Below are 14,095 nucleotides of genomic sequence, written 5' to 3'. Positions count from 1 at the left end.
TACTACATGACATCACCATACCAGGACTGGGAGGCACAGCAGAGGTACCTGGTACACAGAAACAAATACTGAGAGGCAGCCAAAACGGGGAAGCAAAGAAAAGTGTTCCAAATGAAGTAACAGGGGAAATCCCCAGGAGAAGAACTAAATGAAATGGAGGTAATCAACCTACCACGTACATAGTTTAAAACAATGGCTATAAGGATGCTCAAGAAACTTAGGGGAAAATAGATGAACTCAGTGAGAACCTCAACAAAGATATGGTAAACATAAAAACCATAAAAAAGAACCAATTAGGTTTATTTCACTTAGCATAATGCTCTCCAGGTCAGAGGAAGACAAGTACCATAGGATTTCACTTAGATGTGGAATCTAATGACTAACATGAACTAACAAGGAAAATACAGAGACAGACTCAGAGGGAGCAGGCTAACAGTTCTTGGGGAAGATGGGATGGGAGGCTGGGTGAGGAGGTAAAGGGATTGAGAAAGAAAGAAAAGAGAAAAATCTCACAGACACAGACAACACTGTGGTTGACTGCTGTGGGGAAGGGGATGGGGAAGGTAGAGGAGGGTATGGGGGATAAATGGTGTTGGAAGGAGACTTGGCTTGGGGTGAACACATAATACAGTGTTCAGATGATGTGTTGTGGAATCATGAACCTGAAACCTGTGTAAATTTGTTAACCAGTGTCAACCCCATAAATTCAATAAAAAGAAAAAGGAACAGGAGTGACGTATGTCTAATAAATTAAACAAATAAAAAACTAGAAATACCTAAAATTCAACACATTTCTCCAAAATACTTCAGATCCACAAAGCTCTTAGACTGGTAGTTGATTTTGCATTTCGCTGATATATTATTGTAAAAATGCTTTTGGCTTTTTCTTCAATAAAATCAAACAAAACTTATAATGTATGTTCTTCTAACAAAACTGTTGTATACACAGCTGTGGCAATATTTAGATATGTAAGCATCTTAGCTGAATGAGAAATATATATGCAACCATCATGTAGTTGACTTTACAGTTAATTTTAATGAGTATGATGGATACTTTAAAAGGGTGTGATTCCCAGGTTCATACTCCAAATCTTAGTAGTAAGTTATTTCAGCAGGTGTCTAAATTATGATGTTACCCAATTAAATGTTAAGATCTTACTATTTTAGATTAAAAAATGTAAAGGCCATTTTCTGAATTTCATATTCAAATACAAATGTGGCTTCGTTATCACTATGAAGTTGGTCTCAAGGACTGCTAATCAGACCACTGTCTTAATAGATAACCAATGACAGAGAACCAATAGTTTATGCTGGTTGTTTTTTCTATGGCTTTGCCCCAAATAAAGCCGACTTTTAGAGGTATGCTATAATCCTAGAGGAATGATCATTTGTTTGCTGGATTTCTGGACACGAGAAAGAGGAATGCAGGGAAGTCAGCATAGAAAGAAGAACGATAAAGAGGAAAACAAGTATTTACTGAGCACCTACTGTATTCCATTCATTGTGTTCAATCAGCTTGTTTAGTTTTACAGTTAAGAAATAGAGGTCTCCATTTTATTGGTGAGGACACCAAAGCAAATAGTGGTTACTTGCCAAAAGCATCCAATTGATAGCTTTCTGTTGCCCGAGACCTCTAACACCATCTCCATACCTTCTATTTCACTACGCAGAAACAGACAAACGCAGCTGGAATAAAAGAGGAGGAGAGGAAAAAAACTGAGAAAAAATGAGAGAGAGCTCTGAAATGCTGCTGATAGTTACTCAAGGTTAATTCTATCTCAAGTGAGTGGTAATCGTAAGCAAGCCTGCAAATTGGGAATACCTTGACCCATCTTCTTCCAGTTTTTGGATCACGTGGCTTCACCTTTGCCATATCAGGAGGAACTTAGTTTTAGGAATCTATATAGTAAATTCTCAACTTAATGATCATCCCTCCGAGAGACATTGCTTTATGACAGAAAAATTTTGCCAAAAGTATAATGACAATTTTCTGCAAAATGCACTTGAGAAGAGGACATGTGTTTGTTTAGTAGGATAATCCAGCTTCCAGGTTAGCTTGTAAGCGGGTGGTCTGAATTTTATTTTTTTTGCAGAAACAATTTTCTTGAGTCTTGTTTTTAGTTGCTACAATATTCCATTTTTAGATTCCTCACACTCTGTCACCTTTCACTGGTTTGGAAATTAGGAGGAATTCCTTCCCTAGAGGAAGCCCTTCCCTATCTCTGTAGCAATCTGACTTGAAGGCTTATAAAGATGTTTTGTTTTCATTTCAGTGGAAACAAAACCAAGAACCAGAAGTGAAGAATACAATAGCTGAAATGAAAAAATACACTAGGACAAATCAACAGCAGATCGGGTGAAGCAGAGGACGGAGATAGTGATTTGAAAGACAAGGTATCAGCAAGCATCCAATGGGAGAAGCAAAAAGGAAAAGAATTTTTAAAAAATGAGAACAGTTTAGCCTGGCCGTGTGGCCCAGTTCCTTGGAGTGCCATCCTGTACACCCAAAGACTGCCAGTTTGATTCCTGGTTGGGGCACAGGTCTAGGCTGCGGGTTTGATCCCTGGTTGGGACATGGGAAAGGCAACCAGTTGATGTTTCTCTCTCTCCCTCTACTCCCTTTCCTTTCTTTTTTAAAAATAAATGAAAACACATCTCCAGGTGAGGATTAAAGGAAAGGATAGTTTAAAGGAAATTTGGGACAGGAGGAGTAACCATGTTCGAATGAATCACAGGGATACCAGAAGCAGAAGAGAGTGAGCTACAGATGAGAACCTATCTGAGGAATAATCACTGAAAACTTCCCTAACCCGGTGAAGGAAAAAGACATACAAGTATAGAAGGTGTGGATTGTTTCCAACAAGCTTAACCCAAAGTAGCCCACACCAAAATATCATAATTAAAATGGCTAAAGTAAAAGACAAAGATAGAGTGTAGAATGTAAAAACTTAAATGTAAGACTGGAAACCATAAAACTCTAGAAGAAAACATAGTAAAATTTCTAACATTTTGCCCTGGCAGTGTAGCTCTGTTGTTTGGAGCATCATTCTGATGCGCCAGGGTTGTGTGTTCAATCCCCAGTCAGGGCGCATACAAGAGTCAACCAATGAATGCATGAATGGGTGGAACAACAAGTCAATGCTTCTCTTTCTCACTCTAAAAGATATATAAATAAATATTTTAAAATATCTTTGATATTTCTCCATGCAATATAGGACTGTAGCCAACTAAAAAGTTTTGCACAGCAAAGAAAATGATCAACAAAACAAAAAGACAACATACTGAATGGATGAAGATATGTACCTCAGATACATCTGATAAGGGGTTAATATCCAAAATTTGCACAGAACTCACACAAGAAAAACAAACAATCCAAAAAAAAATGGGCAGAGGACCTGAATAGACAATTCTCCAAAAAGGACACACAGATGGCTAATTAACATATGAAAAGACACTCAAGTGCCCATCTATAGATGTGTAGATAAAAAATGCAGTGGTACACATATACAGTGAACTATTAATCATAAAAAAGAATAAAATCTTACCATTTGCAACAGCATGAATGGATCTAAAAGGTATTATGCTAAGTGAAATAAATGAGTCAGAGAAAGACAAACACCATACGATTTCACTTACATGTGGAATCAACAGACCAAAACAAATAAAACTGAAGGAGGCTTATGGATACAGAGAACAGACTGATGCCTGTCAGACGGAGGGGGTTTGAGGGGATGGGCAAACACGGTGAAGGGATTGAGAAGTACAAAGTGGTAGTTACAAAACAGTCATGGGGATATAAAGTTCAGCACAGGGAATATAGTCAATAATATTGTAATACCTAAGTATGAAAGGTGGGAACTGGAAATATCAGAGGGAGCATTTCGTAAAGTATATGACTGTCTAACTACTATGCTGTACACTAAAATAATACTAAATGTAAACTGTAACTGAAAAAATAAAATAAACAACAAAAATGAGTAGGGAAATGATATGGCAAAATGCTCTAGAGGAAGACCTAGGTGGATGACATTTCAGAAAGTCTTATTTTGATTCAATTTGTAGTGGAACATCCATTGAAATGGCAAGTCTGTGAAAGAATTCAACCCCTTCTCCCCACCAAGGTCTAGGTGAATAATATGATCATTTGTCAGGGACATTGCAAATGAATTTCTTATAATGGATTAAGGGCACGAACTAGAGCATCTCTAAGGGCTCTCCCAGCTCTAAGGTCATGGGTTTATTTGTTCTCTCAAGGGTCCTGAGTTAAATTAATTCAAGATACGCAACTGAAGTTGCAGAAGAATATAAACTCAAACAGCGCTAACAATGATAAAGGTATTTGACAGAGAATGAGTATTTATTCAACAAACAACATAAGTCAACATTGACCAAAATAATGTGCTTTAAATACTTATACTTACATCAATAAAAATGATTCCAGTAATTCAACAATGCTTCAATCAGGAGGCCTACACCTTTTAAAATTTCTTAGACACACCATCTCTGTATTTGTCTTCATTCTATGAGAAAGCATAGATATCTTGAAATAGCTGCAGTTACTTAAAAAACTGGAGATACTGTATTTAGAGACCTTCTCCATCATAAGACATAATATGAGAAATAAATTTCATAAGTCAGTTTACTGTTCACTCTGAGGCATATCTTAGTAAAGCTATATACACAGGATCCCAATTACATATCAAATCACACTTACTCTCTGAACTCCCTTAAGTTACAGAAAAATTTAGACATAACAGATTTTAAAATCCCATATCCACACACTTAGACGAACACTTAGCTTTTCCCAAGCAGTCTACAAATCTTAATTTCTCTCACTCAGTCTTCACACACAGTTGGTCTTACTTATCAGATGTCCTACCAAACCCTATAATTTTTGCACCAAATTTAAAACCACACATCTATCCAAATAAGGAGACTCAGAGCTTTTAAAATTTAACCTGCTCATTTAATTAGAAATAGTCACAAGTAAATAACCTAAGACACGGCTTAGAGATATGGCTTAAATTCTCTGAAATTATGACATTATTAAATGCAGCTACCCTTTTAAGTTCATTACTTTTACCTTTGAGGTAAATAAAAGCCAATTTTAGCATTCAAACATTCATTTACAATAGTTTATATTTCATATAAGAGATCTGTCCAGAAAAAGTCCAGCCATTGTTAATAGAAAGAGAATGGTTTGTACCACATCAATGTAACCTGGCAGCCAAGGAGAGTGGACTGTAATGCGCATGTGTGAACAACGATGACTTCACTGTACTAGTTAGTGGGGAAGGGACACATCATTGAGTGAGTATGTGTACTGTGTGACCATCGCATTCAACATGACTGAGTGAGTAAAGCAAGAAATGTGCATCAAATTTTGCACATTCTTCAGCAGAAACTATTCTGATGACTCAGAAGGCTACAGCTATGGGCAATTGGTGATTGGCAACTTCATCATGACAATGTGCCCACTCATGCATCATGTCTCGTGCAGAGATTTTTTGTGAAACACCAAATCACCCAGGTGACTCAGTCCTGCTACAGCTCAGATTTGGTGTCCTGTGACTTCTAGATTTCCACAAACTAAAATCACCTTTGAAAGGGAAGTGATTTCAGACCGTCAATGAGATTCAGGAAAATACAATGTGGCAGCTGACGGCGACTGGGAGGACTGTGAAGTCCCAAAGTGCCTACTTTGAAGGGGACTGAGGTGTCATTGTCCTGTGTATAATGTTTCTTGTGTGTTCTTCAATAAATATCTCTGTGTTTTCATACTACATAGGTGGATATCTTCTGGAAAGACCTTGTATATTAGTTTGAAATGTGACAACATTCTAACACAAACAATTTTTAAGTTTAGTGTGAAAATATTTTAGTGCCCATGTAATTGATGAAAGTTTGCTGGGAAGGTTATTACATATTTTACATTTGCCCTGATCATATGATCCTGTTTTGGTTTATTAAGTACTTAAATCCAGCTCAGAGTACTGACCCAAACTGTATTTCAGATATCTTTAGCAATAATCTTAAAATCTTGTTATTTTTCAAAGATTAAAAAATTGGACATGTCTAAAATTTACTTTGGATTTATTAATTTATGTGTAAAGGCTCCTTAATAATTACCACTATTAAATTATTTTGCAGGCCAGAGAGCACAGTTTGTGTGCATGACAACCTAGCTTTATACCAACTCATATTTAGCACCACTGGAGCATGAGTTTCTTCTTATTCACAATTTATTTTTCTTTTTTTTTTTAAGATTTATTTATTTATGTATCTTTAGAGGGGAAGGAGAGAGGGAGAGAAACATCAATGTACGGTTGCCTTTTGTGCGTCCCCTGCTGGTAGTTAGCCTGTAAGGAACCGGCCTGCAACCCAGGCATGTGCCCTGACTGGGAATCGAACTGTGATCGTCTGGTTCGCAGGCCGGTGCTCAATCCACTGAGCTACACCAGCCAGGGCCCACAATTTATTTTTCAAACGCTTATAACGTATAATACACAACTGCATTTATGTGCAGCAAGCATGATAAAGACATTTGATGTGTGGAACATTTCAACATATATATTCTTCCATTGCATCTCTAATGTGCCAGAAAAGAAATTACTGCATAATTCCAGAGTATGATTCAGCTATGATGATACTTCTGGTATACAATATAATTTTTATACACTACAAATATACTTTCTATTTTAAACACAGTATTTTTATGAAAACAGAGATACAAATCTCAAATTCTATTAACATTTTTATTTTTATTTATTTATTTTATCCTCACCTGAGGACATGTTTTCCTTTGCATTTTAGAGAGAGATGAAAAGAGAGAGGGAAGGAGAGATGGAGTGGGGAGAGAGAGAGGGAGAGAGACTGGTTGCCCTCTTGTATATGCCTTGACCGGGGTTAGAACCTGCAACCTAGGTATGTATGTGGGAATTGAACCTGAGACCTGTTGGTTTATGACACAACATTCCAACTAACTGAGCCATACCAGCTAGGGCTATAGTAAGATCTTTAAGTAACCACAGTGAGAGACTACTGTAACTAATCTGTTAGAGGACTATAACTTACTTCAGATTCACCATATTTATTCTAACTGAAAATTATTTGTAAAGAACTTTCATATTTTTAAGAATTATAAACTTTTCCTCTAATCACCTAATGTAGATTTCCTTTGATGAGTTCCTTGTAAATAAAACAAATAAAAATCTAGTATTATTAATAATGTAATATTTAGTTTCCCAGTTTTGAATCAGTTTCATTTATATTTATTTTATACTTATAACAAGCCACTGAGTTAATTATGTTTCACATTTTATAAAGAAAATAAGGTAGGCCCAAAGAAGTTACCATGTTCAAGGAGACAAAATAAGAAGAAATAGATATAAAAAGAACCTAAGTCCTCAGACTCAAATTTCAAGCCTTGTCCACCAGACCACACTGTCTCATTCAGCCCAATTAACTATGCCAGTCTCAGGTCTCTCAAAAGCTAAAGAAAAACTGAGTATTTAAATCTCTTCTCCAACTGCAATGGCTGAACGTGTGTGTCCTTCTCAAATACACATGGAAAACCTACTCCCCAATGTGGTAGTATTAGGAAGTCATGCCTCTGGGAGGTAATGAGGTCATGAGGGGAAGCCCTGATAATGGAGGTTGTGCGCCTATAAAAGGAACCCCAGAGAGCTCTCTTGCCCCCTCTACCAAGTGAGGACACAGCAAGGGGGAAGGGAGTTCTCTCTCATCAGACATAATGCACTTTGAACTCAGACTTTCTATCCTCCAGAACTGTGGGAAATAAATGTTTAAGTCAGCCAGTCTTCAGTAGTTTGTCATAGCAGTCCCAAATGATTAAGATATCAATTTATCCCAACATCTGCATTATAACAGGGTTCTATTACAATCTTTTGAAAAACAAAGATGAAAACATACAATGTTCTTCAATGTCTCCAGTTACATATTATATAATCTACTTTCTCAGCTAACATTTTGTCCTACTTTTCCACTGATCCAAGAGTAAATATATAAAGATATAACATCTGAATTTAATGATGTATGAAAAGTCCCCTATATATTAACTGGTGTTAATTTTTCTCATTGAAGCACTTAACTGGAAAGCTATAGCATAGTGGTCTTTTGTCATTATAAAATTTTTTTTTAAATATTTTATTTATTTTATTTATCTTTAGAGGGGAAGGGAAGGAGAGAAGGAGAGAAATATCAATGTATGGTTGCCTTTTGTGCATCTCCTGCTGGGAGTTGGCCTGCAGAGAATTGGCCTGCAACCCAGGCATGTGCCCTGACTGGGAATCGAACTGCGATCATGTGGTTCGCAGGCCCGCGCTCAATCCACTGAGCTACATCAGCCAGAGCTTGTCATTATAAAATTTAATACTGTTTGGATGTCTGGGACATTTTTTCCAGACCATATTATTGCAGACAAGAGGACTCAATCCAAATCAGATCTCTATTTCTAATACACAAATGCACTAAATCAGTGCAAAGAAACAATGTTAAGAATAAAGGGTTTTATGGTCCTAATGCCATTTTTTTTAAATATTATTTATTTATTTATATTTAGAGGGAAAGGAGAGAGGGAGAGAAATATCAATGTACGGTTGCCTCTCCTGCATGCCCTGCTGGGACCTGGCCCACAACCCAGGCATGTGCCCTGACTGGGAATTGAACTGTGATCCTCTGGTTCACAGGCCCAAGCTCAATCCACTGAGCTACACCAGCCAGGGCCTAATCCCATTTTTAGCTTTTGAACCTCATTTAGAAATCATCAAAGCTTTTCAAAGCATGTGAACTCATTTGACAACCTCACCCCCAAGTCTCTAAGACTGGAACAACAATACTCAAGTTAGACGTCTTCACTTTCCACTAGTCCTTATTTTACTTTGAAAGCATTTCCAAAATAACCAGAGAAAAAATACCCAAATGATTATCTAATGGTATTTGGAGTCATTATGTACTAAGAACCAAAGGTGCTTCGGAGACGCCTGTCTCTGACCCCAGACAGGGGTAGAGCCTGGCAATTCAAAATGGAGTTTGTCTACTTACTCTCACCGAAAATCGACGTGAAAGTCATTTTACACCCCTTCAAAATGTTTAGTGCTACTTTGAGCTGTTTCTTGGTTCAAACATATATCTAACTGAAATTTAAATTCACCTCTTTGAGTTCTCTCTCTGGAAAACAAAGCATTGATGTCCCTGATTAATTTGCTCCTTTTCTTTAAACAATTTTTGAGAGAGGTGTCACTAACAAGACACTTGGTATGCGAGTTTATGTCCCTTTGTTTCAGATCTTGTCAGTAGAGCAACTTTAAATAACACCCGTCTCCCAAATCTAGTTCTAGTTTTGAGACCTAGAAGGGAACTAAGATTTATCTAGGGAAGTGTTTCTCTTACACTGACATCCATGAAAATCACTGGAGAGCTTGTTAAAACACAAAGTAAGAGGTCCTACCCTCAGAGTTTCTGATTCGTTAGGTCTGAAGTAGGCACCAAGGATGCGCACTGCAAACAAATTCCTAGTTAATGTGGCTGCTGCTGGTTGCAGAGACCATTGAGAAGACTCACAAATCAATGACCGTGGACATGACCGTGGTTCTCAATTTTGGCTTCACATAAGAACTACCTGGGGTACTATTCAAACAAACCTAAATCCAGGCCCCACTCCCACAGCGCAATTCAATTTGGCCCAGGTAAGGCAAAAATAATAATAATATTATTATTATTTTATTTTTATTACTATTATTTTCTAAATCTCCCCAAGAGGCAAAAGCCCACAGGACAGATTGGTGATAAAATATCAGGGAAAAATGCCTACCTTTAAAGTCTTGTGGAAGTTTCACTAGATGTTAAGGACACACCCCCCTCCATAGACTGTGAATGAACAGCGACCATCTCCCACATGAATCCCTCAGAGGCTCAGCTATATGCGGGAGCAAAATAGTGAGTCACTGAGTAGTAGAGATTTGTGTGAATGGACTTCAGGAGAAGGGATGAGAAACAAGGGGGCAGCTGAAAGGCTCTTTCCATCATGGAAATAATGGAGATTAGGAAGTAATTTCCATGATTTGAGTCTAAGTCCTCAGACTCAAATTTCGAGCCTGTCCACCAGTCCACACTGTCTCACTGAGTCCAATTAACAATGCCAGTCTCAGGTCTCTCAAAAACTAAAGAAAAAGCCGAGTATTTAAACGAGAAATGCTTCAATGAGAAAAATTAACACCAGTTAATATATAGGGGACTTTTCATACATAATTAAATTCAGATGTTATATGTTTATATATTCACTCTTAGATCAGTGGAAAAGTAGGACAAAATGTAAGCTGAGAAAGTAGATTATATAATATGTAACTGGAGACACTGAAGAAAACTGTGGCTCAGAAATAGTAAGGAAAATTTAATGCATTTGAAAAGAAAGCAAAGAATGAAACAGTCACTGTAAATGAAAATTCACACCACTTGCCAGTATTGGATATGTCCATGGGAAAGCAGGAGTCAAATAGATTCATGTTTTGATCCTATGCCATTGTAGTATTGTCCACAGTTTCTAGCACAAGGTGCCCAATAAATATTTGTACAATAAAGAACTCGAATACAGAAACTTCCAGCAAAGATGGAGGCACAGGAAGACATACTGTGCCTCTGCGCACAACCAAAAAAAGGACAACAACAAATTAAAAGACAAAAAACAACCAGAACTGACGGAAAATTGAACTGTATGGAAGTCCGACAACCAAGGAGTTAAAGAAGAAACACTGATTCAGGCTGGTAGGAGGGGCGGAGAGGGGCAGCTGGCAGACACGGCGAGGTGGTGGCTTGTGGACTGGGTGACCCCACATTTGCTCACAGGTAAATCGGGAGGAACAACTGGAGAGCCAGAGAGACTGCCCAACCCAGGTTCCAGCGCAGGGAATTAAAGCCTCACAGCCTCTGATTGAAAACTCCTGTGGAGGTTGAGGCAGCCCTGGGAGAGTTCACAGGAGAGTTCTTTGGAGAGACCCACAGGGCCGTAGAACATACACAAGCCCAACTACCTGGGAATCAGCACCAGAAAGGCCCAGTTTACTTGTGGATAGCTAAGAAAGTGACTGAAAACTGGTAGAGAGCAGAACAAGCGCCATTGTTCCCTCTCTGACACCTCTCCCACAAACAGTGTCACAATGTGGCAACGTGGGTTGCCCCGCCCCGGTGAACACCTAAGACTCCACCCCTAATATGTAACACGTGTGCCAAGACAAAAAAAAAGGCCCAAATGAAAGATCAGATCAAAGCTGCAGAAAAAAGTACAACTAAGCGAACAGATAGCCAACCTAGCAGATGCATAGTTCAAAACACTGGTAGTCAGGATGCTCACAGAATTGGTTGAATATGGTTGTGAATTAGATGAAAAAATGAAGGCTATATACTAAGTGAAATAAAGGAAAATGTATAGGGAACTAACATGGTAGGAAGGAAACCAGACTCAAATCAAGGGTGTGGACCACAAGGAAGAAATAAGCATTCAACCAGAACAGAATGAAGAAACAAGAATTCAAAAAAATGAGGAGAAGCTTAGGAACCTCCAGGACAACTTTAAATGTTCGAACATCTCAATCTACCAGAAGGATAAGAGGAAGAGCAAGAAATTGAAAACATTTGAACAAATAACGAAGGAAAACTTTCCCAATCTGGAGAAGGAAATAGACTTCCAGGACGTCCAGGAAGCCCAGAGAGTCCCAAAGAAGTTGGTCCCAAGGAGGAATACACCAAGGCACATAACCATTAAGTTACCCAAGATTAACGATAAGGAAAGAATCTTAAAAGCAGCAAGAGAAAAGGAGACAGTTACCTACAAAGGAGTGCCCATAAGACTGTCAGTTGATTTCTCAAAAGAAACCTTGCAGGTAAGAAGGGGCTGGAAGTATTCCAAGTCATTCAAGGCAGGGACCTACATCCAAGATTGCTCTATCCAGCAAAGCTTTCATTTAGAATGGAAGGGCAGATAAAGTGCTTTCCAGATGAGGTCAAGTTAAATAAGTTCATCACCAAGGCCTTATTATATGAAATGTTAAAGGGACTTATCTAAGAAAAAGAAGATAAAAATATGAACAATAAAATGACAACAAACTCACAGTTATTAACAACCACACCTAAAACAAAAAAATTAAGCAAACAACTAGAACAAGAACAGAATCACAGAAATGGAGATCACATGGACAATTATCAGCAGGAGAGTGGGTGAGGAGAGAGGGGGGAAAAGGTACAAAGAATAAGTAGCCTAAATGGAAGGTAGAAGACAGACAGGGGGAGGTTAAGAATAGTAGAGGAAATGTAGAAGCCAAAGAACTTATATGTATGAACCACGGACATGAACTAAAAAGGAGGGAAATGCAGGTGGGAGGGAGTGTGCAGGGTGGAGGGGAATAAAGGGGGGAAATGGGACAACTGTAATAGCATAATCAATAAAATAGATTTTAAATTAATGAATACTGGGGGAAAAAGAACTGAAACACAAAAATGCAGAAAGCTGAAGAAAGTACATTCAGATGTTTGGAAGGGTGTACCTAAAGCCTTTCCAGGACGAAGGCTAGAACTCACAAGTTATGGATGGGAAGGATGTTGGCTTTTGTGCACATTCCAAACCTTAAAGGCTTTAAAAGAAATGTGGCTTTATTTTTCATGATTCTGTGGGTGGTTCTTTGCTTCATGGTGTTGGCTAGCATAAAGACAGCTGGAAGATCCAAAATGTCCTCAATCACCAAGCGCGAAGTTGGGTCTGACCACGGGCTGGTACCTCCCTCTGTGAGACTCCACATGGCTGTTGGAAGGCCCTCACCCAGCATAGTGGCTGCGTTCTAAGAGGATGCATTCCAAGTTCAAAGGTGAAAACTGCTGCTCTCTCATGGCAGAGCCCTAGAAGCTACACAGAGGCACATTCAACACATTCTGTTGGTCATAGGAGTTACATGGCCCGCCCAGATTTGAGGGGAGAGAAAGCAAACACCAGCTTTCAACGGGAGGAGTATCAAGGGATGTGCAGCCAGGTTTAATCCACCACCGTCTGTTCTCTGTCCACAGATTCCCATTCCCATCCATACGAGGCATGCTCACCTCTCCCCAGCCCCTGCCCCACTCAGCAAAGCCTTATCCCACTATGGCATCAAATGCAGTCCTGAAGTGCAGGATCTTGTCACCTAAATCAGGTCCACAACGCTCGGAGACAATACCATTAAGATTCCTTCTAGAGCCCTTCTGTCTAGCTGAGATCCCGGAGGCTCTGCCTTAAATCTCCTGGAATCTCAAGACAAGGTCTTAGAGCTGTGCCCTGGTGTTTATTTTTACCTGGAGACCAAGTTTTACAGGCAGCAGTGCTCTGGGTCTGATCTTGTAACCTGAGGCCATTTCTCAGAGTATTTGCTGGGTAGGGAAGCTGTTCATGAGAAACAATTTTATTATGACTCTAGAAAGAAAATACTTCCTTAAAGTCTGCTTAAATTCGGAACAGTCTCTTCTTTAACTCATCTCTGCAATACTTTGATTATAGGTGGTTAAAAAAAGAAGTTAATTGACACTTCCAATATTCTGCTGGGAAAATCTCCTATGCTAAATCCACAAATTCATTAGGTTCATTTCCTATCTTCCAAGTCACTGTAGGGGACAGTCTTGCTGATTTTTCTGTCACCATGAAAAGCGAGGGTACCGTATTATATCCTCCAATAGCAGTTTCCTCACTGTTCTTCCAGCAAACATTTAATAGCTTTCTTGCTGCCCTTCAGGTCTTCACAGTCACTTGGCCTCAAAGCTGATAACAGGTATTTTGTTATGGTAGCACCTCACATCTAGGTACCAGTTTTTGTTTTGGCTCTTTACTGCTATGTAACAAACCATCACAAAACTGTGCAGCCAAAAAAATCATTTATCCTTTCTCATGACTCTATGGGATGATGAAGCAGTTCTGTTTCACATGGTGTCGGCTTCCATGCTGCGTGGTTGGAAGGTCAGGAATCAGTCCCGGAGTGGCCCTTGGACGGGCTGGCTGCTGGCCTGGAGCTCAGCTTGGGCTGACGACCAGAGCCCAGCTGCTCCTCCAGAGGGCTGTGCA

The 14,095-nt window shown here is 39.0% G+C and overlaps 1 protein-coding gene across 2 annotated transcripts in view; it reads right to left on the bottom strand.

Moving 5' to 3' along the window:
• The window catches only part of LRRC8B (leucine rich repeat containing 8 VRAC subunit B), an 84,251-nt gene that overhangs the window by 12,615 nt on the left and 57,541 nt on the right, over positions 1 to 14,095 (bottom strand). For both annotated transcript variants that reach the window (XM_037045456.1, XM_037045458.1), the window contains exon 3: positions 4,422 to 4,520. The gene's annotated coding sequence lies outside the window, so the exon portion shown is untranslated. The remainder of the gene's footprint in view (positions 1 to 4,421; positions 4,521 to 14,095) is intronic.

This window comes from Sturnira hondurensis, unplaced genomic scaffold, assembly GCF_014824575.4.
Source record: "Sturnira hondurensis isolate 20B ecotype Veracruz unplaced genomic scaffold, ASM1482457v3 Scaffold0004322, whole genome shotgun sequence".
Taxonomy (NCBI): Eukaryota; Metazoa; Chordata; class Mammalia; order Chiroptera; family Phyllostomidae; genus Sturnira; species Sturnira hondurensis.
This window is presented reverse-complemented; position numbering and strand designations above follow the sequence as displayed.